The following is a 25090-nucleotide window of genomic DNA, read 5'->3' as shown; positions in this document are numbered from 1 at the left end:
ACTAACTTGAAGTCTTTAAAATACCATCTTAAGGCAAAAAGGGAGACAAGATAAAAGATAAAGAGAAGAAGGGGGAAAGAAAAACTTGCCATTTTATAAAATAATGGGATTATGTAGAATAAAGGATAGACACAATTACAGGAATTAGAGAAAGGCAGCAAGAAACCCATTACTTGAATTCATTGTGGCCTCATTGGTGTCTGAAACTCATATAATTTGATGATTTTTTTAAGGGAAGAATGGAAAAGGAAAAATGTTCAAAACAACAAAAACTAGAAAAAGCAGGGAGGAAAACTAACAATTCAGATGTCAACACCATTAAAACAAATTAGAATTTTTATTTAATGTCAAATCATGGCCCTGTGTCTTCTTTAATTTGAATTGAATTTGGAAATGCCACAAACGGGCTGCACAACTAGCATAGCCCGTGGAGTATCACCTTAGCATGTGAAACACAGCACCAGGGCAACAGGAGTATCCTTTGCACAGAAGGAAATGCAACACCAGAGCAACAGCTCCCGTTCTGTCCCTGTCTTTGGTAGTGATTCACAGGCCTCCTCTACCCCAGCCTTCTCTGAATGTTAAAATCCTGTCTGGAGTTCAAATTTTATGCTGCTTGAGGTTGTAACAGAAGATTCTGTGTAGTGCAGAGGCAATTAAAAGTCTGGGGACTTCTGGATTTCTAGCAAAGGGAGAGGATGGCATTTTAATTTCAAATACATGTTTTTATTGATAAAAAGTGAATAAAACAACAAAGATAACTCATGTGAATAGGATATTGTGAAATCTTCAATTTGAAGTTCAACAGAACTGCATAGTACAGCAGAAGTAAAATGAAAGTATTCATAAAATAAATCTATAGCACAGATCTTCTATTCAGACTTCCAGGACAGTTAAGGAACAAGAAGCAATTTGACCCCTGAGTCCTCCTAAAGGTGACAGCAGAAAGGGGCAAATAGGTTATAGGCCTACTAGCCGATAAACCACCCTGAAACTTGGGCTAAAGGGAAGCAAACAAGCTGCTGAGTGTGATGAGAGTGAGCAAGAGGAGGCAGAGTGAGGCATCACTGCACAGATCTGATGCCATCGATTATCACTGCACCCATACCACCCAAAAAAACAGCTGAACTTCTCCAGATCAGACTGTGAACAGATACAGCAGCCTGTGCCAGATGTATCGTCTTATCTGGACATGGTTTGAATATATGCACTTACTCAAAATCGGTATTTTCCTGGTTTTACACTGGTTATTTAGAGGATTTCACTAAAATATTTTCTTCTAACTATAATATATACCATTGGATTAGTAGTAAACACTTTAATGAAATTACTATTTCCGAGGTTTGCAATTTATGAACTTTTTAAGAAAGAAGTAAACTAGAAATTTTAAAAGATGTAGTAAACCAGCTAAAAAACCCGCAATGCATTCATTCTGGAAAAAACAAAAATAATAACAGGAAAAAGATAATCTGCTTTTTGGCTAGTTTTAAGAGGCAAGGAATATGTTTATCCCTTGGTGTAGACTTTAACTACACTCATTAAGACCTCTGTCATGATTGTAACATGTTTCAGTAACAGTTTTCATGGCCAGAGGAAAGATATGGAAGAACAAGGCCACATGTACAAAGAAAGCTAAGAAGAAAATGATCTAGCAAAGTTATAAACTAAATGCTCCTTTCTGTGCTGTACATTTCATTTTTCTAACCAAACTGAGTACCAAAAGTAATGAACTACTAATGTAAATAATTATTTTCCCATGAATGCTTTTGGCCCATTGTGTTAATTAAGGCTTGATTCTGAAGCGGACAGAAACAAAAACAAAGCAATGAAAAGTCACTTCCATATCTATGTCAGTGTAAATTCCTGTACTCATTGGGATATTATTCAGCTGCTAGGGAAAGCAGGACAAAAACACTGAGTATTTTTAGGCCTGTCATTGTTAAATATATTTGTTCCTGTCTTAATATTGACATGAACCAGAAGTGAATATATATTTTAAATGTTGCACATCCCTCAAGGGCTGAATTTAGGTCCTGGTTTAAAGCTCATTAAAATCAACAGGAACCTTTCTTCTGTCTCCAGCAGTCAGAATCTGGGTATAAATGAGTATGCTAGAAACAAGTACCAATGAAAAAAAAATCAAAGAACAAAAGAAGGATACAATAGTTAAAATGTTCTTACTGACATTCAGTTATAATTATAAATGTGTTTTTACCAAGTAAAAATTCTGTACTTTCATGTTCCCATAAAGCAGAATGAAAAGTTCCCACTTTCCCCATACTTGATAGCACTACCACCATGGACCCAGTGCTATCTTTTATCAGGCTGTTCCATTTTGCTCAATGCATTATTCTAAAATACCTGGTAATGGTGTGAAGAAGGGCATTGTTGGGAATAGTGCTGAATTATGAATGAGGAAACTGTTGGTTTACAACTTTATACTGACACATTGTGATCAGTCATCACAATGCCATTGCACCCAGTCCTTTTATGGAAGGCTTTGAAGAACTATCCAGGTATCACAGCAGCTGGTGATTCAGAAAGTAGCAACCTCCTTTCTGCATCATGCACTGCTAGAAGTGTTCTCCTGGAAAAGCAGGGAAGTGAAACTTCTGAAGCTTTGAAACTGTGAAAATTTGTGTGTGACTTTCAGCTTTTCTTGAGAAAAACAGTCACCCATATCCTGGACAGATTCTCCTCCTGGTAATTACATTCATTCTCTAGTTTCAAGTAGATACATTATTCTTAATTCACACTTTTAAAGCACTTATGTTGCTTTGACAATCTTGTTCCTTATCTGATGAGCTGGTTGTCCAAAGCAATTTTAAAAAGGATTTTCCACGGAGGATAAAATAAAGTAGGCTTTTCCTTTTACCAAATGAATCCTAATTTTTAAGAGTTTAAATTCCAGAGCTCGGGACATTTTCTTGAATTCCTCTGCAATTCAGAGTACCGTGCTTTCACAACAGCTATGTTGTGAAACAGCTATTCCTTGCTTTATCTGAAGTAACTGTAGTGATATAAAAGTAGTCTCCCAAAGACAGAAGAAAATAGATTAAAAATTTAGATCCCTGTAAATAAATGCTGACATTTACAGTTTAAATTGCAGTAATGCCCATTGCCTGTTCTTCCCCAGATTAAAAAAACAATGGTAAATTTTGCACCTCAAAGCAGTTATCACTGGGTAGGGAAGGAGACAAATCACAAGATAAAGGGAGGACTATATTGTATGAACAAATAATAGGATTTTGGCCAAGGATAAGGAAAAGGGCCAGTTCAGTAAGAGATTTTGGCAGATAAATTGAAGAGTCATGGAGCATCACTTAGAGATAAGAAAAAGCATTAACTCAAGATGGTTTGGAGGAGAAAGAGGAGCAAAGTGACAGAATTTTCCTCAGCAATGAGGTAAACACATGGAAAGTGAAAAAAAAGTTGAGAAAAAAAGTCTCCATATTAAGTTTCAGTCAAGCTTGTGATTAAACCAATGTTTAAACACCTTTGAATTAGCAAACAGCAATACATGAAGAAGATGCAATGAAGAGACATTAAGAAGCAGAACTGCATAATGGAAGCTATGTCTGAAGGGAAGATGATGAACGAGTAGAACCCATAATTACCAGGTGAAAAACCTCAGGCTGAAGCTGTATCAACAGATAAAAAGACACAGAGAAATTGCATTGAGTCTGGAGGGGAAGACACATCCCTGAAACATCTCAAGGTTCTATCCAGACAGACAGGTATTCCCACTCTGTGTGACTAAATCTTCTGAGTAAGGAGAAATAACAAATGAAAATCATGTTGAAGGATACAGAATGAAAAAAAATCTCACATATCTATGTCAAAAAAATATGTTATTTTCCTTTACTGTTTCTCTTTATTGCTCCTATGATCCAAAGCACATTCTAATCTAGTAACCCTGCTTTGCTGGAATAGCTGAGGTATAGAGCTAAGAATTTATCCCTTTCAGTCCATTCCCCTTAAAAGATGAGAAATTTACTTTCCCTCTGAAAGCAAAGCATCCTATTAGGATTTACCAAATGGTGTTTCTTTTTTCTTCATGACAAATTTCTAGAAAAGCTCACAGCTAGCTGGCATGCAGCCAGCACTGTATTCCCTGGCACCACATACCCTTTTAACTTTAGAGTTTGCTGGCACAAGGCAGCTCTGCATTCTGTCCCAGAGATGGCTGTGTTTCAGCAGTAATGAAACTGCAATACACACAGTGCCACATTCTTCACTCCAACACCCATGCAGTCCCAGTGAAAACAATGCAGGCAAAGTTAGGAAAACTGCATGGAGGTGACCAAAGGCTGCCCTGCCGAGCTTTTATTAAAGGATCATTTAAAATATATTACTTTGTTTCCCCCAAATAATCTATCGATCCCCACCTTACTCCCCCACTAGTTCCACCGAACTTTCTAACAAGATTTGTCAGTATTTTCCTCCTCATCTTGCATGAGGAAGATCTTCATGAGGAGATCTTCTACATTCTCTTGTTCCTCACACAAGCCATGACATTATCAGATGGCTCACTGTGTTAGTGATGAGCAGACTGAGCTACCTCCAGCTAAGCACTGGTCATTGAAATAAAAGGGTTTTGAAGTACATGCAGGCAACTGGCAAATTGGGAGACAGGGGTTACAGCACAAAGGACAAGTGTTACAGTGCTTTAGAAAGGTCTATTTTATGTTAAGAATCATGTGCATAAGCAGGTCTCTACTGCTTTTTGTTCAGTAAACAGGCAGCTGAGTATGTGACCTTCTTCTTTTAAAATTCCAGATCAGTGCTGGGCACGGGCAGGCCCACTGAAGCAAGCTGATGTGTCTGTGCTGTTCCTATTAAACACAACATCACTGCAGCCACATCCTCCTCATTTCACCCAAACTCTTGGATCTCTGGGGAGTTGCTCCATCACAGGGAAACCTCAGCACTTGTTCAGCTGCCTGAGGTAGAAACTCTGAGCAAGCTGAGCAGAACAAGCCCTGGGAAGTACTGGGTGAGTATGCCTTGTTAGCACACCAATTGCTCTTTGCCAGTCACACTGATATGAGTAAAGCTGGTTTAAGAATTGAGCTGAGGATTAGCTAGATGATTCATAGGAAAATCCAAAATTAAGGGTCCAATTTACATTTAAACTATGTGGCTGAGAGAGCTGGGGAGAGGGAACACTTGGTCTCTTGCTTAGAATGAATCCTAATTGCCTATTTCTTCTGGCTACAGTGATCAATCTCCAAACACGTCTATATTAAGCAAACCATATGTTTATATATATGTGTATATACACTTCTTGTAAAATACCAAGTTCCAGTTACCCCTATGTGAAACTCAGAACACCAGGATCTGTTCACAGAGATTTACTCAAGATCCCCAAAGGCCACCTTCCTCTTTTCTCATTGTATTGCAAAGAGGAGGATTTGCCCCAGATATAAAACATATATTTTTATAGAACATATTGTTCTATACATATTGTTCTATTACATTAATGACACATATCTGTTCCTGGAACACTGCAAGTTATTTGTGATTAACCTAGTTCACTGAAGAAAATTGTGAGGGCTGAGGATATTTATCTTTGTTCTTTTCCTCTGAATATTTCTGGCGCTGATAACAGTATCTAGTGACAGAAAAAATAAGAACACAAGTATTTTTCTGTCTGGTGAGCTAATATGCTACACAGTAGCAATAATTTCATGAAATGCTCTTCTTATTTTCACTTGAAAGGCTGTATTTCACCTATTCATCTCATTAATGATTTTTGTCCTGCATAAGATGTTTGTTTTGCTGAGAAAGGACTGGTTTCTATGGACTTGATTTCCCATAACCAGAGCTCTCTTGCATTATCCATCATTTACAGGGATTCATTATCAAAGGACTGCACACGAGTTTAAGCTGTAAAGCACCAAGAGATTTGTCTGGACTTTGGAAGAGATTTTATGACATTCAGGATTTGGCAGCAACACTGTAAAAGAAAAACATTTTTTGAAGTGTGTTGCTTTCTGGTTGCCCTGTGTCTAGATCAAGTCTTCCCTACCGAGGGCAGTTCATTTCCCTGCTCATCCTTTGACCCTGCTCTGAGCTTTAGCATCTCCCACAGATGCGCTTGAACTCAGAAGGGCTCCCTTTTCTATCTCTGTCCTACAAACAGAAAGCCGCTGCTTCCTCCACACCCACTCTCCTTGCCAGAAGCCTCAGTGCAACTTCCTGTCAGTTTTATACACCCTTGTGCAAGTGTGGAAGTGCCGTGGACTTCCTCAGCGCCCAAGTTTTGTGTGAAAGCACCACGTTAACTCTTTGCTTACTCAGTGTTTCCTAGAAACATAAATGCTCATTTAATCTTCATCAGCTAAACCCTTTGTAACTGGAAAATATAGGTGACATCGGGGGGACGGGGGAGAAATGTGATTTGCATATCTTAGGACTAAATTAACAGAAAAGCTAATACGGTAATTATTTGCAGGCACTGGGAATCCTGCTTTGTACCGGCAAGAATAATGATAAGACTTTTCACATCCAGAGGCATAATGGTCCACATAAAACCAGCAGTATGCGGCATCTCTGAAACACCCTTCACTAGTGGATGTCAACACCTTTTTAGAAACGCAGGAAATAGTGCGCTGGCATTTACTTTTCCATCTCTTTACGTTCTTAATTAACTTTAAGCAACCATGATGTGCTTTCGGCGCACCTTTGAGCCGTGACTAAGCCACGGCTCCCAGCTGGAACGCACAAGACTCGGGCGAGGGGCGGCGTTCCCCCAAGCAGACCCCAGCCACCCCGGCCCCTCAGCCCCGGCCCCACCGCCCCCGGCCCGGCCCGGGGCGGGGCGGCCACGCGCGTGCGCGTGCGCGAGGGGCGGCGCGCGAGGTCAGCCCTCCCCGCGCCCGCCCCTCCCTCCGCCCCCGCCGCGCCAGAGCGAGGCTGGGCGTGCGGCGTCACGGCGACGGCCCCGAGCCGCGCCCCGGCACAGGCGGCGAGCGGAGCGCAGCGGAGCCGAGCGGAGCGCAGCGGGCGCGGCGCAGCGGGATCGGCCGGCGAGGCGGCGGCGGAGGCGCGCGGTCGGCGGGGAGCGGAGGCGCTGTCCGGTGGGTTGCGGAGGGCAGCGCGGGCTGGGCCGCGCCGCTGTGGCGGGGAGCGGCGCGGCGTCTCTGGTACAGGTGGCGGGGCGGGGTGGGGTGGGGGCGGCGGCGAGAGGGGGGTGGCGGCGGCGACGGCGGGGAGCGGCGCGCTCTGAGGAAAGGGGCACCAGCCCGGAACATGGCGGAAGTGGAACCGGGAGCCGCCGCCTCGTCCGGCCTCAGGCGTGGTGGGACCCCGAGGGGGTGGGGGGAGCGGTGCGCCGGGGGGCAGCCGTCGCGGTCGGGCCCAGGTCCCGGCCCTGCCGTTCGCCGCCGCCCCCCGGCCGCCGGTCCCCGGAGCAGAAGTTGGAGCGGAAGCGGAAAGTTGTAACCCCGCGGGTCGGGGCCGCGACGTGGGGCCCGCACGGCCGCGGGGAGGGGCGGGTGACGCCCGGCGCGGGCGGGGAAGGGGACGGTGCCCGGCGGCCGCCGGCGTTGTCAGCGGGAAGTCCGAGGCGAGCCCCACCTAGTCCGGCCGCGGGAGAGAAGCCGCTCGCTCTTTCCGGCCGGTGCGTGGGGGCGAGGCGGGGGGGTCAGGCCGGGCGCGGCCGGCCCGGGCAGCCCGCCGGGCTGTGCCTGCTGAGGGGGGCCACGGAGCGGGACAGGCGGCCAGCGCGGGGCCTGCGAGTTCCCTTCCTTCTTATCGCGAAATGAAAAGGAAATGACAGGGATGTTCTTCTCGTCTAAACGCCCCACCATCACCCGTGTCAAAGCAAATGGAAGAATTTGACTGACACTTCCTGCGCCAAGCCCGCTTACTGAGCCTGAGGTCCTGGTACCCTTCTGCGTGCGTTAGTGAAGAGGTGGTGGAAGGAAAACAAAGTTTGCAGAGGGGAGAATAAAACCAAATCTGCCTGTTCTCGCATTGGCCCTAGATTACAGAAGAGGATGAGAAACCAAGGTTTTTGCAAAAAAGAATAGCATGGTTTTACTCCTGTTTCCATCTTGAAGGCATGGATTATGCTGCTCAGGGTAAATGAAACAAAAAAAGGAAAGTCTTTCTCTGTACTGCTTTGGGATATGATAGCAAGGTAGTAGAGTTCCAAGACAGAGGGTATGTCAGAGATGCCCAGGTTGAAAATCATATGGGTTGTCTATGTGTTCTTGCATTTAGATGTTTTGATTAATGTAATTGTAATTTTTCACATATAACAGCTACATCTTACCCCATCATGAGATGTGTAGTGTATGACAAAGACTTTTCAGTAGTCTTTCACTGTGAAGTATATGTTGAAATTACTCTTATAAGAAAAGGAGTCAAGAAACACTCTTCCTTTCTGTGAATTATAATTAAAGGGCAATGAAGCAATCACATTACATTTAAGAATAACCATTCAAAAACAAGAGTATTTCCCTTTGGAAATAATAGTCTCTTATCTCTGTGAAAAACTTGTAACATTATTTATTACCTTTTCGATGGCTTGCCTTTATATTAAAATCACAAGCTTTTGGGAGGGGAAAAAACCAACCAAACTTGGTAGAGTTGAGTATTTAAATTTTTATTATTCATTGCATCTTTTTTTTACTCTTCCTCAAAATCTGTCCTGTAGACTTCGTTCTAGATAAAAACGAACTGAGTGAATAGTGGGGTATACTTGTACTATTCATATTAAAGGCTTTGCAAAAATAAACTGACTAATTAGATGCAATGTTTTATTCCTTTGGTACATTTTTGTTTCAGGGATGCTTCTTGTAATGTTATGAGCTACTTCAGGTTTAACTTAGAGCTGTAGTGTAAAACCGTATTATTTTCTGTACCCAAGTAACTGAGGTTGGAGTTACACTGTGCAGTGTAATTGCCATGTATTTTTTTTGCAATGAAGATGATCATACTTGGAGCACCTGTCTGCCTAGGGGTGAAATCATCTGCAAAACAGGGTTCAAAGACCAAAAAAAAAGTAAAACCAGAACTTTTATATGGGGGGGGGGAAACCCAATAGACTTTTTACTGTCTGTACTTGTGTTTCTATTACTGTATATGTGCACCAGATAAGTTTTCTGAGTGGAATTAAAATTGTGCTATTTTGTTCCAAAGCTCTCCTGTAGGACAGTTCATCAAAAATAAATCTGAAGTGAGCCATGACAGTTCTTTTTGTGCTGTGCCAGTTTTTGCAGAGTAAAACTGACTGTCTTTTTAATTGAGAGCCTTTCTGGAGCAGAGGCAAACAGATGGGAATCTAGGTGAGGGCCTGCAAAAGGAGAAAGAAATTGCTTCCATGGCTGAGGAAGGAAGTGTGCTGAAGGCTATACTGTAGCTTGTGATCTCACAGTAAATGTGACAGGGAACTAAAATAAACAGTTGTCCACCTATCATCTGGGGTGTGGGAAGTGCAAGAGTCACAGAAGTACTTGAGTACTTGATGCTTACTGCTACCGTGCCAGTGCTGTCATGCACAGAGCTCTGAGCTGCTCAGGGTTAGGTACAGAGAGGTGCTCTTGAGGATAAGAATGTCTTACTGATAAAAACTGGCACTCTTGTCCTTGGGTGTATGCTGAGAGGGTGGGTAGGTGGCTCCTGTATGAATTGGCCTTTCCAAGGAATGCTTAGATGGCTGTCAGATACCTTGCTGACATTTGAGAGTGCTCGTCAGGCTGGGCTCCAGTTGGGAGTTTGAATCGGAATTGCTCCCTTAGCAGAACAGATCACTCAGCACGAGCTGTGCCACACCAGTCCGTGTTCAGCTTGTGGTTGTGAGCGCGGCCGCTGCTTTAGCTCAGAACTGATCCAGGAGCAGACCGAGTGCGCTGTGTGGTGTCAGTGTGCTGGAGCCCTGCTGAGCTGGGGCAGGCCTCTGCTGTGTTCTGTTGCATCTAGGTCAGCTACAGGGATATTTTAGATAGCCTCCTTGTTCAGGGAGATGAAAGGAGTATCTACAGTAACTACACCTTCATATTTCAAGGCAAACTTTGTTTTCCTGCTCAGATGTGGTTAAGATGCTGTGTTTCTATTTCTCTTGCATAAAGCAGGGGGAAAAAGCGCTTTTGTACTTTAATGCAATTAATACACCTGTTTTCGAGCTGAGTTTTCAAAGTTGTTTAACAGTTGAGTGTAGTAGATCTGTAGTATCTTAGGGATTCTAATATATGGCTTTTTCCTTAAGGCCTGTCATGCATGAGGCAACTGGGTGAGACAGGCATAGTAGAGGTAATATTTTAGTGAAGTTATGGCAGTTTGCTTGTAGTAGGCAAATGCTATTTTGAGAAAGTCAAAGACCTTGTCTGCTGGTACAGACTGTTTCTTCATGAAGGAGTTGAATGAGGTTGCCTTCAAAAGCAGCAGTAGGTTATGCTTGCTGGAAACTCAGTTCTCAAGCTATAGAGTGTGTAAAGAAACATTGTAACAACTAAAGTGAAAAAGTTTTTTATTTTTATGTGTGCCTGCTCCTGCATGCTGTTGTGAGCTCCTGATGTACTCATACTGCATGTTCTCTCTTCCAACAGCAAGGAAAGGGAGGAAGGCTGTAAACACCAAGTTGGAAATCTGCCTATTAGGCAATTTTTGAAATATAAAATTAATTATTTTGGGGCCCTCTAGCTCTTCAGGCTTCTTTCTCAAGAGCAGTGTTTTAATTGTGATTTTTACTACTGAAGCAGTAGAGTGAAAGTCACTGTCAGACCCTAGAGAAATGTGTGTTATAGAATTACAGAAACTTTTTAGAGGTGAACCAGGAAGAAGAGGAGGCATTTTACATTATTTTGTATGCTGTCCCAGTCAGCACTCTATAGTTATTAATCTAAGGACTTGATGTTATTTGAAGTAAGTCCTGGCTATGCAACTACAAGAAGAGAGTGCTGAGTAAGTCCACATGGTCAGTTCATTCCTGACCACGGGAGAAAGGCGAGACCATAGTGCAGGGGTACGACAGCCTAGCCCTTCTCATGGATTGGTGTTTGCATCCTGTGCCAGACAAGCAACATCTCATGTTTCTCCCCAGCTTGAAATTCTCTTCAGGAAATCTGTACTTTCTTAGATCACTTGGTATCATTCCTGCAGCTGTTGCAACACAGGAAGCTGGCCTAAATTGAATGACTTGACCAGGTCTTCAGCAAAATGGATATTGTGTGCCACTGTTACTCATTCATGAAATAATTTCCAGTGTATCTCTAACTGGAAGATACATTGTAGAGCTGTGAGAAACCTTACATGATTAAATTTTTGGGCAGTATTGAGGACCTGGAACCGGAGAACAGTTCATTTTTATAACTGAAAACAAAGCAAGACTCTGTCATTATTTTTTTTTTTCATAGAAACTCAGGAGGATGTGTTCTTTGCATCAAGATTTGTTGACATTGAAGTGACTCTTACAAGCTTTAATTATAGCAATATTACCTAATTTCAGTAGGTAATCTGGATTAAAAGAAAATATGTACTTCAGCATTTCTATTACTATAGCTTACTCTATAACTTTCTGTGACATTGTCTTCAGTTAAACTGAAATAATTTGTCAACACAGATAGTCTCTGCAACTTTCTTTTTGTTTTTCAGCATTAGTTGTCTTAGCTTTTGAAGTCTTGTCCTATTTTTTCCCACTCACAGTCTCTGTTTCTGAAAGCTAACCAATTGTGCCTTCACTTTTTTTTATGTCTGCAGTGAAGAAAAGTTTCTTAAAAGCATGCTTCGTATATCAGGAGGAAGCAAAAAAATCAGTGCCACCACGTCTCTGTCAAGGATGAGCTGCAGACACTTGTGAGTTATCTGTGTGGAGTTCAGAGGGGACGTACAGGAGATAGAAGGAGAACCTGTCACTAGGGGTGGCACTTCAGCACTACAGAAGTGAAAGTGGTTTTGGTAACTGCAGAGTCAGACCAGCTACTTTGATTTTTTTTAATTTTTAGCAGTTTCATGTATGGTCAGTATTTTTTATTTGAGATGAACATTGGACTACATCACAACCCAGATAACAGTGATTGTTAAGTTGTGAAACTGTACAATCCCTGTTTGCAAGTTAATCAAATTTCTATAACACTTGGTCTAATACCTCCCCTAGAAGTGATTTGTTAGAAGACTAGTGGAAAGTTGCAAACTGTTGCAGAAGGGTAAATTGGAATGTGGAGCAGAAGTAATCTCCATTGATGTGGAAGTTACCTAAAAATCTTACTTTCTGCAATAGAGTGTTTAGGACCAGATTGATTTATTTATCAGGTGACAATTGCTGTTGCTACTGAGTTGTGGAAATGTTCAAAGCCAGGCTGGATGGGGCCCTGAGCTGCCTGATCTGGGGGTGGAATCCCTGTGTGTGCCTGGCAGAACTACACAATCTCTTAGGTCCCTTTCTACTCAGGCCATTCTGTGTGCCTGGCTGTGTCCGGGTGCGTGCGGGGACAGCCCAACAGCGTACAGGAATCTGTCACTCACCTTGTACACATGAAGCAGTTAGGGGGATTGTTAGAATTTGTAAGATGCTGTCAGTAACTCTCCTGTGATCTTTCACTGTGAAGCTACCTACAAGGTAACATTCTGATGTACTAATTGACCCATAAATGTAGCCTACTTGGCTTCATATGATTGTGTTTTGGATAAAATATTGCTGAAGGATTTTCTTTTAGTTGGGAGAGTGTATAAATTAATACAGCTTGGCAAAATCTTGACTCTTGCACTTCTGGAGCTATATTTATGTAGTTAGTATGAATAAGGATGTGTCATACTGTCTTTTTGTGACTCATCTGACTTGTTTAAAATGGAGATTTGATGGGCAGTGGACATTCTGTGAGTCTGGTGATTTTATTCCTATTCAGGAATATTTGTTATTTAGTGTCTGTTGTTTATATTGGTAGAAGCATACAGAAAATGCAATGTTGTCTTCATGGGTTTTATGATGAGGAGTGTCAAAAATGAGTTTGTGGCAAATGTGAACTCTCCTTCAGAATTCTTACAAATATGCTACCAATCTATGGATGAATTTCCAAGGCGGTTTTATAGCAACAAGTTCAAGATGCCTTGGACTTGTGTTTTCTCCCTTTTTGTTATATTCAAAAATCTAACCCTCTACCAAGATAAGTTATTTCAGAATGTGCCATGCTTCTAGAAAGTGATGCCAAATTGTCATCAAATTGTCACTTGGTAGAATCAAAGAGACTGTAGAAGTCCTGTGGCATCAAGGAGCACTGAAGAGGCAAGAATAGCTAGCTGACTGTCATGCTGGAGAATATCACTCTTCCATTTTTCTGATATATCTTTTTTGACTTAGTAGCAGATTAGATGGGATTTCACCATAGAAGAGACCCCCTGGCACTTAATCTCTGTGGACATTGGGTAGGTTTGGAGACAAATAGAGAGAAGCTGTAATACTATAATAAGCAAGCACTTGTAGCTAGTTTTTTCTGGATGCTTGATCTTCAAATGTTCTTACTTTTGGTGTACAATTTTCTACTTGCTTTTAAATCTGAATACTAGAGAGGGAAGCAAGCATTTCTGAATTACAGCTATGTATACCTGTACTTACTCCTTATTTTATTGTTAATTTTTCACCTTTCTTTATATTTGAGCTGCAATTTTTGTTTGCTTATATTTTAATGATCCTCTGGTTTTTGTCTTGATCACCTTAAACCTTTTATTTCAGGAACTGCCCAAAGCTAAATTGAGGTTCAGCCAGAGATCTTGCATAGAAAACTCAAGTGTGGTAGCTGAAATTCTGCAAAGACTGAGGAGTTGAAAATGAGGTTTTACAATTAAGGGCTTTAGGCTGCTGTGTATACTTGTGTTTGGCATCCTTTTGATCTGTGTCTTGCTTTTCATCAACTCTTAAGAGTAATCTCAGAAGAAGAGTGCTGTATTAATGTAAGTACAAATTAGAGTGACAAAGTAAGAATATTTCATGTGGAGCCTGGAACAGAAAGATCTAGTAGGTTGTCCAGTTTTATGCTTGAAGAGCAAAAAAGTCCTGAAGTCCTCCTTTTCTGCTGGAAATCTGGGTCCTGATTTGCCAGGGAACAGGTGGACAAGCACCATTAAGTGCACGTTAGTTTGGACATAATTAAGCTGCAGTAACCAATATTTTGAACAATGTGCAATCTTGCTAACTAGTTCTGCTTCTAGCCAGAGGCAGGATCTTAAGACCCAGTTTGCAAAAACGTTTTTCAAAGACAAATATGTTAATTTGAAAATATTTGTACTTACAGGTAATGCAATTCTTCTGTTACTTAATCTTATTGTGAGACTACTTTTAAAATAAGCTATAAGTTTCACAGAGGAAACCTGAAGCCTCTTTTCTGAGCTGAATGCTGAATCTGCTGTGGTGGAAGTAAAAATAAGGAATCATTCACAGGCTTGCCTACAGAAGGTTGAAGTCACGGATCACAAGAACCCAAAGAGAGCAAGCATTTGGTAAACTGCAGGCGCCTTAAGCAACGTGGGGATGAAAGACTGTTCCCTGAAGGATAAACTTGCTTCACTGGGACAGTCAGGGCAGACTGAAAAGTCATTCTTCTGCTTGGGCTTTGCCCCAAATACAGATTGTTTTGAGATGCTTGTATTTAACTTGCTAAAAATGAAACTCCTCAGTGAAGGGTTAAGGATGTAGTGGTGATGCTCATTCAAGTGCTGTGGTGATTGTGATTGTCATAGCGTAAGTAATAGATGACTCTTAGAAGACAGACGTGCAGATTTTGTTTAGAAAGGTCTGCCCATCCAAAACTCTAAAGTCATTTTTACATTTCAGTAACCTTTGGACATCTTCTGTTACCTTATCAATGTGTTTGATTTGTTGTGGGTTGACCCTGGGTTGACATCAGGTGCCCACCAAAGCTGCTGTATCACTCCCCTTCTCAACTATATGGGGTTTGCATGGCCACAGTTTGGTAGCATGTAGGTTATAGGACTATCTTCTGTGAGAAGCTGCCAGAAGCTTCTTCTGTGCCTGGCAGATCCAGTCCCTGGTAGTTCCAAAGATGAACGTGCCCCTAGTCAAAGCTTGACCAATTAGAAACGGTGGTAATGCCTCTGTGATAGCAGATTTAGGAAGAAGAAAGAAAAAAGAAGTTACTGCACATTTGTCATTGCAGCCAGAGAAAAGCAGGGTGAGCACATGTGAGAGGAGCAACTCCGTAAACACCAAAGTAAAGAAAGAGAGGCAGGAGGTGCTCCAGGCACCAAAGCTGGGATTCCCCTGCAGCCTGTGGTGCAGCCCATGGTGATGCAGCTGTGCCCCTGCAGCCCGTGGAGGACCATGAGGATGCAGAGATCCACCTGCAGCCTGTGGAGGATGCCCACACCAGAGCAGGTGGATTCCTGAGAGGAGACTGCAAACCCATGGGAGGCTGTGCTGGAGCAGGCTCCTGGCAGGGACTTGCAGACTGATGGAGGGAAGAGCCCCGCACTGGAGAAGTGCCCTGGTAGAACTTGTGATCCTATGGGGGACCAATGCTGGAGCAGCATGTCCTTGAAGGACTGCACCCCATGGAAGAGTGATCCATGCTGCAGCAGTTTGAGGGGTTCTGTTGCCCATGGAATGGACTCATTGCAGCCATTTGCAGAGAACTGTTGTTAGTGAGATGGACTCACACTGGAGTAATTCGTGGTGAACTGTTTCCTGTGGGAGGGACCCTGTGTTGGAGCTGGGGAAGGACTCCTCTCCCTGAGCAATGGGAGAAAGAACCTGTGATGAACTGACCATAATCCCCATTCCCTTCTCCATGTGCTTCTGGGGAAGAAGGTAAAATTTAGGAAGGAGGGAGCGGTGAGGGGAAGGTGTTTTAAGGTCTTCTTAAAACCACATTATCCTGCTCTGATTTTGTTAGTAATGAATTCAGTTGATATCTCTAATTCCAGCCTTTTTTGCCTCTGATTGGATTTGTTGAGTGAGCTCTTCTGGTCCTTACCTCAACTCATGAACCTTTCATTATATTTTCTCTCCCTTGTCCAGGGCAGAGGCTTGTGGTAAAGATTTCTTGGTGGGTGCCTGACATCCAGCCAGGGTCAACTCACTGCAGATAGAAAAAATACAGCACAAAGCTTGTGGGTCAAGATAAGGACAGGGAAGTCCACTTGCCAGTTGTTGTCATGGGGATAAAATAGACTCACCTTGGGGAAATCAGTTTAATTTATTGCAAATCATATAGGATCAGATAATGAGAAATAAACCCAAATCTTAATAACACCTTCTTCCCAGGCTGAACTTAGCTCCTTAATTTTCTACCACCTCTCCCTTGGAGGCACAGTGGGGTAGGGAGTGGGGGCTGCAGTGGGACAGCCTGTCTCTGCTCCACTGTGCACTTCCATGGGCTGCAGTGAGACAGCCTGTCTCCCCATGGCTGCAGGGGAATCTCTGCACAGGCACCTGCAGCACCTCCTCCCCTTCCTTCTTCACTTCTGTTTGGTGTCTGCAGAGTTGTTGCTCTTGCATATTTTCACTCCTTTCTCTGCTGCTGTTATTCTCCTAGCAGTTGACCCCTCCAACCCTCTTCTTAAATATGTTGTTCCATAGGTGCTGCTGTTACTAATGGACTCAGCTTTGGCCTGCAGTGGGTCTGTCCTGGAGCCCATCTGGCACTGGAGATGGGGGAAGTTTCTGGCAGCTTCTCACAGAAGCCACCGAGCTAACAAAACATTGCCATGCAAACCAAATAAAATCTGACTTCTAGCAAAGTGAGTTTTGAGGTATGACAGGTTTCTCCAGAAAATGGCAAGCTTTTAAGATGCAGAGGAACCAAGAATTATGGTCTAAATATGAACAAGAGTGATCTTAAGAAGATTCAAATACAATCTTGTGGAGACTTGATTAAACAAGGTTAATCCTCATTACTTTGGTAACTTGGTACTAAAGATCTAGTTCATGTAATTGAAAGTGGTGTGGGGATGAGTGTAATTGAAATTCATTTGGTTAAAATTATTCAGTTTTTTGTGTAGGTGTCCTCATGGGAGAGGACATGAGCTCAGGCTTGCAAGTGTGAATTGCTTACCTTTGGTGTTATGCTCCTAACTCAGATCTTTCACCTCTTGAAAATTTGTGGCCCATTAAATGCGAGTTCCGGGGGTGCTAAGGTGCATCAGCTGCTCACCGAGCAGGTGTAGAGCTATAGCAGTTCACAGCTTTGCATGCAGACATTAGCTAGAGTTGTTTTTATGTAGGCTGTTGGTTTGTTTTTTGGGTTGGATTTGTTTTGTTGGTTGGGGTTTTTTTCTCAGGGGACAAGGGGATGGGGAATTGTTTTAGTGGGTGGGATTTTTTCTGTGGGCTTTAGTTTTAATTGGTTGAGCGTTTTTTGTGTTTGGGGTTTTTCTTAAATACCCTCTTCCGGAGCTTGTAACAACTTAATAGTTGCCTAAAGAACAACCAAGTTGTCTGTGCATCTCCATATGGGCAGAGGTGAGAAGATCAATGTCTGCAGTTGTCACCTTCTGGTTAAGGTTTGCTTGTGGGTTGGACATTATCTGTGGAGCAACCATCCCTAGGTTCAAAGTGCTTCTGCCTTGCTGCCAGAAAGAGAACAGGATTTTTTTTTTTTACTCAGGTTTCACCCTCTTCCATTAAGCATGTCAGACCTTTTAGAAACTCATGTTCATCAGTGGATAATGGAGCTAATTGTGAAAAGGAGGAGTTAAGGTTGAACCTCTGTCATTGCACAAGTAGCAAAACCATGTGGCAGAAAATAGTGGTTGTTGCTGGATGTCAGTGTATGCCTTTTTCGGGTTACCCTCAGGAAAATGTCTGAAGCTGTAGCAAAAGAACCACTGGTGAAAATATGTGTCATTTGGGTTACTTGGTTACTTTCAGTGAGGCTTGTTGCTCATGTTCAAATACCATGTTTCTCTTAGGGAAGTATTAGGAAGTATTGAGAGTTAAAACAGACATGAGTTACAATTACTTGGAACTTGAACTGGTATGGTTCAGTTATCATGAAAGAGATAATTTTATTCCTGTTAATGAATGCTAGTATTGAGTAGTCTCAATTTGCATAGAATCAGTGTCTTTTCAACAGATAAAGCTTCTAATCTTAATTAAAATGACATGTGGGAATTCGTAAAACTTCTCTCTGGCTACCAACCTGATTAGTAATGGAATTTTTGTAAATTGTACTGCAGAAGGATACTTTGTACATATAGGGCCTACACTAGCTGGATTTAAATGGCCAGTAACAAAACTTCATATAATGATGAAGGAAATCTTTATATCTGTGCCTTGATGATGTGTTCATAATCTAAACAAACCTGAATAAAACCCACACTTGTTATAGTGAAGATAGTACAAGTAATGATATGTTGGCATGCAAGCTCTGGTGTTGCCAGGGGTATATATGTAATTGTATGTTATGGAGAAAAATAGAGGAGAGGCAAAAGGTGATCCTGGAATTGCAGTTAAACCCAGCATTGGCTTACAGCTGTAGAAGGAAACCCGATACCAGGCTTTACTAGTTCAGCAGCCAGTGTCACAATCAAAGCAGAGCTAGGATTGCCAGATATTAAGCAGATACCAGATGGAATTTGAGACTAGGTCTTGCTTCTGAAAGAGAAATTAAGATGCCTTTTTCCAAAGAAGAGTACCTTAAGCCAGCTGGCAAGCTTAAAGTAACTTTCAAACTGCACTTACAAAAGAAATACCTTAACTCTGAAAACTTCCATGCCTTACTTGTAGTCTTGCTGGGTATTACCTTGTTTTGAAGTTTGAAAGATAAAATTTAGTGTAACAATTATGGAGACAAACAAATAGTTACATCTGCTTTTAATCAGGAGCATGCATATCAGGTAATGTTGTGTGTACTATGATGTGGCAATCCATTAACTTGGAAAAACTGTAGAGTTAAATACTGATCCTTCTCTGTAATGACAGCAGAGCCAAATTCACAGCATCAAATTGCTGGCTCAGTTCTCAGGACTGGCTTTATGGTTGAATATCTAGCTTATGCATAGCTAGATATTGTAACATAGTAATCATGCATTCTCTGAATTTAATATACTTGTAGTATTTTTTAAAATCTCTGTGTTTCTGTTTATTGCCTGCCTGGATTTTCTTTGCAAGCATAAAAATTACTTGCAATTCAGTTTGTTCAGGAATTACAAGGTTATAATTTTAATTGTAAGTCTGACTGGTAGGACATTCACAAACAGTTTTCCTGGGGGATGGTGACTATTTGACAGGAATAGGTAGAAAATGCAAGATCGTGGCAAACGGCCACAAAAACTAAGAATATACCTGATAAATGCTACAAATTGCATTTGAAACTTAAATAGATTCTACAGCATAGGCTTTATAAAGTACTCCACATTTGAATTGACAGGTTAGAATTTTTGCACAAAGTTGAAACTTTAACTCAGTAAGTGTTGAAGCATAGCATATACTTAGTAGCATAAGAATGTTCATTACATCACTTGCATTGAAAATGCTTTTTATATTTTGTGTGAATCTACTGCAAGTTGCACATGATTGCTAGTCTCTCACATCAGGAAACTTTCATCTTGAGAGATCAGGCACTTTAAGCAGGCTGCTTTTACCTTTACAACATCCAGTAAATTTATGTTCAAATTTAAGATCTAGCTGGGAGTTACCTTTGACTTAAGAAAAAAAAATCTGGTTTTATTCAGCTATACTAATTATAGACAATGGAGCTAGTCTCACAAGGTCAGATGCTGTTAGCTGCTTTTGCAGAAATGGTCCCTGTGTGCAGTATTAATCAAGGTAGCTCCCTTCAGTGGAAGGAAAACTTGGTTAAGCTTTCTCTGTGTCAGTGTCCCTGTGGGCTGCTCAAGGAGCAGGTTAAACCTTAGCGCCTTGTATGTGCTGCAGTAGCTTGTTCTCAGGTCTCTGGCTCTTTCTCAGGTGGTCAGTATGATTTCGTGTCACTGAATAAGCTTAACCACTCAGCCAGCTTTTAGAAAATCCTTTGAAAGTTGTCTTACATCAGTTAAAATATTTGAACATAATTGAAGAGCTATTTTTGTCCAAGAAAAATTACAGTATTAGAGCCCAAAAGATATTAGCTCTTCATTACCTTTCATCAACTGATGAAATACATTGTCAAGACCAGAAACTATCAAAAACAAGTAAGAACTAGAAATAAAAATTGCTTCTAGCTTTGTTTACTGAACAGTTGATAGCTGTACTTACAGGAATCTTGAGTATGAAAGTCTTTATTAGATCCCAGTCAGCTTTTCAGAACTGATTTCTGAATAATGTTTTTATGAATTTTTATAAATGTGTCAAAGTCAGCTCTGGAGAAGTTTAATTTCTTTTATTAGAGGTACACTTACCCTGTTGAGTAAGGGCTATCTGAATTGCTTTAATTTCTAAAGCCTTTAAAAGTTGGTGAAAATGAACAGGCTTCCATTTGGGGCTATGTTGTCAAAGTTCTGCTTATGCCCTGAAATTATTCCAGAGTGGGGGAACCCTCTGGAATAAGGGATAAGAGATAAGAATTTAGGACATCTCAGATGTAAGTGTTTGGGGAATACTAAGAACAGCACACATCATCTCTTAATTAGTTGTTTACCTGAAAAGAAGGTTCTAAAACAGGAGATTAAAAACACAGTGGAGTCTGGGATGGTTTGGACATCTGAGGCTATTCCAGTATCAGAAATGAGAAACACCTCTGAAAAGACATAAACCTCTGAGTTTGGCTGGTCCTGTGACTGAACTAGTGCTATTTTTCCAATATCTGGCCATTGTTATCTTGTTTTGTCACAGGGCTAGTATCCCCTTTCTGAGAAAAATACTGGATTTTTTTCCCTTGGCTTTTTTTCCCGCCAAAAAACCACTCAGTTAATTTGTTTCATCTGTCAATCTAGTGTATGACTCTTTTTTTTTTTTTCTCGTGCAAATATTTGGGATTAATTTAGGAGTGCTGTTCTCAAGGTGGTTCTAACAAAGTCTCTTTTCCACAGAGGTAAATACTCTGAGGCAAAAGAATTAGGAAAATTTTAGTGAATACAGTGCAACCAAAATGTCAGAGTCTGAACAAGAATCATGGTGTCCATGAAGCACTGAATTATCATGATCCCTTCTGAAAATGATAAGGCTTCTGGGAGGGCCAGTTTATTTAATTCCACACCTGAATAACTAGTTCATATAAGCAAGTCTTGGGGATATCTTCAAGTAAGTGACTGTACTTAGTTCGTGTCTTCAGCCTGGGGCTGAGGTCTGCTTACAGCTTCATGTGGCTTACTGTCACTTGAAAAAATAGGATTATTAGCTTTCCCATCCCTTAAATAACAAAGTTCAGTCAGAACCCAAAATTTGAAACTGAAGGAATTGAAAGATAGCTAAATAAAAAATAAAAAACCCACCCCACTTTCACAATTATCACATCAAGCCCAATTACCAATGGTGTAAGAATTTCCTTGAATTCTTCATTGAGTGGTTGCTTTTTAGAAAAGCTTTACAAGCAGTAAGTGTGCAGGTTTTTTTCCATTCACCTCTATAGTAAGGTTATTTATTCCTCAACTTCCTTAGCATCATCTTTGGTTTGCATTTTTCTGGAGACATGCTTCAAGAAACTATTGAAGAAAATGTCCAGGAGGCACTTTTTTCGTGGTTTATCTGAGAAGGACAGAAGCAGAAAGCAAGTTCCATGTTTACAGTCCTTGTCAGATGTGAAACTTTTGAAAGGCTGCATTTTCAGTGTCTTGTCCTGGTTAACCTTTCTTTCTTTTGTTCTAATAGGTTTATTCAAAGATGTGCTGCTCATCCTTCAGAGAGAATCTTTATTGGGAAAAGTGTCCATGTGCATATCAAGTGTGTGCGTGTGCTCTCGTAGTTTATCAAGTACTTTAAGTATGCCATGAAGAAGTAGAATTAATCAGTTACCTTAATACTTTCATTAATACATTCTGCACTAATGCACTAAGTACAAAAGGTAATATGAACAGACTAGTGAGAGAGGCACAGATACAGTGATTTTATGGAGTTACATCTCAGGAAGTACAGAAGGCAGTTCCTGGGGTGTCATGGCAGTTAATGGAGGCAGTCTAGAATTGAGATCGGTACTTTTGAGAGATTGTATGCTTAAGACAGCATTAGAATCAATTTTGTGATAGTGCTGTTTTTTAAAGAGTAGCTTCCCTCATTTTTTTTTAGCTAAATCTTACGTTAAGCATCTCCACAGTTCAGTTATGTCAGATATATCTGTGCATATAAATACTCAGCTGTTAAAAGGCAGTACCTGCTCAAACTAAATGAAAAAAGAGGTTTTAATATTTGCATGCTTCCTATCTTCTTGCACTTTAGCATCTGCATGGGGGCTATAGTTGACAGTATTTTCCTGTCTAAAGATAGGGGAATGGAAAAATGAAAAAGCAGAGGAAAGTTGGCATTGCTCTCCCTTCTTGCAGATCAGTCACCTTATAGGTAGACAGCCTTTAAAGCAAAATTTCTCCCTTAAAATAAACTCCATTAAGTGAAGAGGGGGATTCAGACAAGTTACTCATTATATTTGCTAGGAATAAGTTTAAACTTACTTCAATTTAACTGTTGAATGGTTGGGTAGATACATCTCAAGTGTTCAATAAATCTGGGGACATCCTGCCTGTCTGTTGTTCACTTATTCTAGAATCTTTATTTCTGTTATGCCTGTTCAAGTATAATCATTTTGTATCCCCAAAGTGGTCTGGGGACTACAGAGAGATACTGTTGTTGTACTTGACCCTGACTTACTCTACAAATGCCAGCCAGACACGGTGTTTTATGGCTTAAACCTCCTCTTTTAGAGTTTGTCTTCTGCTTTTTCCCTCACTCATTTGTCATTAACGAGTCAGAAGGAAATCTTGCTGGCATCCAGATGAATCTGGATACATTATTAGTTCCAGAGTCAAGCATTGTATCAACTGAAAAATAAAGTAAGAGCATGATTGAGATTTAGGATGCCAGCAGTTTCTACAAGATCTGATATGGAAAAATAGGTTTGATCAAGAGCAGAGCCGGGTCAGGTTAGCTGGGAATCACTGAAAAGTCAAGTTTGGGAAGGATCAGGGCCAAAGCTGAGTCTGGGGCATGCTTGCGGCCATCAGGCATACTGGTCCATGAAAGGGTATGTGCTAGGCTTTAACAACAACAAGTAGTGTGGCAGACTGCTGTGTCCTGCATGATCCACTGGTTTCTTGGATGAGGAGGCAAAGACCTGCAAGCAGGAAAATTTTCTTAGGAAAGCTCTTTTAGATAGGAGTTGAAGTTTTCTTTTCTGTTAGAAAGCAGTAAGAAAGGTGCAGTGACATCAGTGCTGTTGCTCAAAGGCAGTGGGTGGTAGATGTAAGTGGCAGCAGGCTGTAAGCAGGGAGCAGGTGCTTTGCTGCCTGCATTATTAGGGATGTGCAGGTTAGCTTTCTTAAACTGTTTTAGAGAATACATTCATTTCTGTCCCTTCCAAGGTGTAATGGCAGATGATAACATCAGTGCAGGGATGCCAAGCTGCCTCTATGCTGTGTGGGTGTGTGCATATATTAAACATTACTGTGTGCTCTTGGTGAGTTAAAGAGTAACTGTACAAATGACAAAAAGTTGTCATGGGGAAAGAAGTTAGTCTTTGTATTGTCCATTGCCTGAGTTTGGAGGGAAGGTCAGAGAAATGTTGAGCTTCTACTGCAGTGTGGCTTTGTCCTCAAAGATCTTAAAAAGCTTTTTACTTAGGCGCTCATTGATTAAGAAGATTGCCTAACCACACTGTAATACTGTCTATATATGCTTTGTGTGCCACCACTTAAAGCAGGAAAATCAGCTCCAGAGTGTGATTGGATATTTAAGGTTGAACTTTCAAATCTGGATGCTGAAAGAAGCTTCAGCTTGCATTAAATTCCTGAATTGCTGTTTCAGAGCCAAAAATGAAATTGGCAGTCTCTCACTAAAACCAAGTTAGTTTATTTCAGGATTTGGAATTGCAGATAATTGAGTAAGAAAAAGTCAGAAATAACTTAAAACAGATATGTGGTACCTGCTGCTGAAGTTCTGTTACTTTTACACTACTGTCAGCCTTCATTATTGATATCGCCATATTTAGTTGCTAACTTCAGTCTGAGGACTGAAAAATTCAGCTTAAACTTTTCTTTTAAAGACAATGAAATTTCTGCAGTTCACCCAGATTACTGGGATTTCCACTATGTTTCTGTCATTCTAGTGATACCCTTATAAAAATAAAAGGATAACTGAATGTTTGTTTTAAATAAATGACAATAATGTAGTTATAGGCTTAACTTGTAATGAGTTTGAAAGGTGCCTTTCAGGACAGCTGGAAACAATCCTGTTTATGGAAACACTGGACAATTTACGGATTTTTGGATCTAACAGCATTTACAGTGGTACAAAATAAATGAAACTTGTGGTGTGAGTGGTTCTCATGAGCTGTGTTTGCAAAAAATTCTGTAGGGAGGGAAAGAGGTTTTTTAAGTCAGGAGTGAAAAGATGTCCTATTAGGTGTGAGAATCACCAAAGAGTCTCAAAATGTATTGGTAATGGAAGCCTGTGGAGACAACTCTTTTGCTGGACATCAGGTCAATAATTTCCTTTAGGCTTTCTTCTCCTGTTCCTTTTGTGAGGGACAGTTTAGATAATTGAAAGATTATGCATTTGCATGAAGATATAGGACCTCGATTCTTAATTTCTCTGTGTTCTGACAATCAGTAGATTTAATCTGTGATGGTAAAGGCAGAACTCTACCATGGTGGTTTAATTTATGTGTAAATCATCTTAGCATTTTGTGCTCAACACCTAACAGACGGTGTTTCAGAAATTTCAGAGATGCTGTCAAATTACTGCTGATGAGATGGGTGTTTCTTACCTTACTTTCGCATTGCTTACCTTTTACAAGCATCTGAGTTGGATCCTTGCACTTTCCCTTTTCCCTGGCCTGTAGATTATTCATTAGTTGGGGAGGGTTTCATCTTTCTTTGGGACTGGAGAGGGTAGAAAACGGGTAACTCAATCTCATAAGGGCTAGAGTCCCTGCAGGAAAGGAGCAGAGATCTTGCCCAGGAAAGCAGTAACAGTCCTGCTGGCTCATTGCCAGCCCAACTGCAAGAGGTGGTGAGGGATTTTGAGCAGTATGGCCCAAAGGCATGT

General features: G+C 41.2%; 1 protein-coding gene across 1 annotated transcript in view; it reads left to right on the top strand.

Moving 5' to 3' along the window:
- The first annotated feature begins 6882 nt into the window (after nt 1-6882).
- Nucleotides 6883-25090, top strand: part of RAP1B (RAP1B, member of RAS oncogene family) — a 34575-nt gene continuing 16367 nt past the window's right edge. Inside the window, exon 1 of the mRNA XM_005480579.3 lies at nt 6883-7082. The gene's annotated coding sequence lies outside the window, so the exon portion shown is untranslated. The remainder of the gene's footprint in view (nt 7083-25090) is intronic.

Source organism: Zonotrichia albicollis, chromosome 4 (genome assembly GCF_047830755.1).
Source record: "Zonotrichia albicollis isolate bZonAlb1 chromosome 4, bZonAlb1.hap1, whole genome shotgun sequence".
Classification (NCBI taxonomy): Eukaryota; Metazoa; Chordata; class Aves; order Passeriformes; family Passerellidae; genus Zonotrichia; species Zonotrichia albicollis.
Note: the sequence above shows the minus strand (reverse complement) of the source record. Positions and strands in the feature narration are given on the sequence as shown.